Genomic DNA, 2,121 nt, shown 5'->3' on the forward strand with positions numbered 1-2,121 from the left:
CCGAGTAATTCGGTATGGTTGGGAGGTATGCCCGATGGCAGTTTCTGCCGAAGCAGAAATCACCGAACATACATAACCGAAAGTGCTGTTCACCGAAGCAGCACTTTTGGTTATGTATGCTGGTTGTGCCGGTCGCACTATGGTGCGGTTAAGGGAGAATTCCCTTTCCCCCACTGTATTGTGACCTCGGAGTGAGAATATAAAAGTAGGGGGTGTGGGGGGCACAGTCCCCCACATGGGGGGGGTGCAGGGGGCTTGCCCCCCTGCATAAAAGAAGATCTATTGTTTTTTTTTAAAGGACTTTAATGAAAGTGCTTTTTCGGTGAAAGCGCTTTCATTAAAGTGCGTTCGGTTATTGTGGATTCGGACTATTGAACTTTTGTTCATTTGTCCTAGATCCATTCAGAGACAGCATGCCATTTAAACCAGGGGTGAAACTTGCATCTAGCTTTAATTCTCATAATAATTCACAGTATTCTAGTTTACTTTCCCAAGGGCCGCCCCTAGGATTTATAGGTACAACTTCTAGAATAAAAAATAAAAATAATTTATTAACTGTACAATTTAACTTATGTTTATAGAGCACATTATTTTCATTACTATACTCCAAATCATATATGTGCTCATAAATATGTTTTTTAGAGCACGTTCACTTTTCCCAATGTAAAATGAATAGCAGTAGTCACAAAAAGCAATGTATACAACTCCTTTTGTGTTGCAATAACATGTATGGTGTAATTTTATTTCTTGGGGGATATTATTTAAGTTCAAAAAATGTCCTTGGTATATGTTTTACACTGTGTGCAGGACCCACATTTAATCATGCCCTTAGATTCTCTTTGAGAGTTTGGAGCAATACTTGTTGAATTATACCTCTATAATCTTTCTTTGATATTTAAGTTCCTTTTATAAGTGAACTGTGGACCCATCTGGTGAATGTTCTTTATTTGATCATCACTTTCTACAAGTCTCCAGTTATACGTCAAAATCCACTTAACAGAGTTAGAGTCTGGGCAACACTTAATACACAGAGATAGTCAAGCTCTTTGGACTTGCTTACATTAAGGTTTTCATTTGCAATTCGTTTGCTTACTAAGCGATACAATTTTTCATCTCTTTTTGTAGTAACTTCATCTTTGATTTCATTTAACACAAGTCCATAAAAAGCAGTTGCCACCAGTATGAAGAAGTATTTATTCGTCACTGATACCAAACAGCAAGTACAAAAATAAAAGCAGTAAATAAAATCCAAGAACAGTAAGCGCTTTCGGGTTGTTACCCTTCTTCAGACCTGGTCTGAAAAGCTTTTGTATTTGCTGTTTTGTACCAGTGACAAATAAATATTTCTTCATACTGGTGGCAGCTACTTTTTATGGACCTGTGTTGCTGTTTGCTGTGAGCGGTTGCCTTTGGTGAGGTTTTCCTGTTTGGACGTTATCTTTAATTTCATTTAACATGGATGGTGGGTGGCCTCTATGAATAAAAATATCTATAATATATATTTTTTATTTCTATGAGTAATTGTTCATGATTTGAAGCCATTTGTGAAATTTAAACCATTTGTCCCTTTATCAGGCTCTTTTCGATAGTTGGATGGTTGCTGCAAAAAATGCCAAAAAAAATGTTAGAGTAATTAGGCTTATGGTATAAACCAGATTCACAACTGCATGTGTTAATATTTTTAGATAAATTCACATCCAAATAATTAATAATTGTTGGTGAGTGACTGTATGTAAATTTCCAAAATTCTATAGTAGACTTTAGAAATGTGACGAAGTTTTAGAGTTCAGTTTCACTGGCTTTCCAGATGATAAAAATGCCATCCAAAAATCATAAAAAGTGGCAATCTTGCACATATAATCAATGTTAAATGCATAATTTTGTTCCCAATACCACAGAACAATATTTGCATTTAGGGGCACACATGCTGCATCCATGGGTACACCTACAATTTGTTTATAAAATTCCTCCTCATAGTAAAGAAAATTATTGTTTAACACCAACTCCTTGAAATCCACCAGCATATTAATCTCACTATTTTGTGCTATGTTGCTCTAGATACATGCTTCCCTAAACCATTCATTGCCAATATGGTGTGGGATACAGGAAAACAAGTCAACA

The sequence above is a fragment of the Protopterus annectens genome, chromosome 7.part0 (assembly GCF_019279795.1).
Source record: "Protopterus annectens isolate FY-2018-M chromosome 7.part0, PAN1.0, whole genome shotgun sequence".
Taxonomy (NCBI): domain Eukaryota; kingdom Metazoa; phylum Chordata; order Ceratodontiformes; family Protopteridae; genus Protopterus; species Protopterus annectens.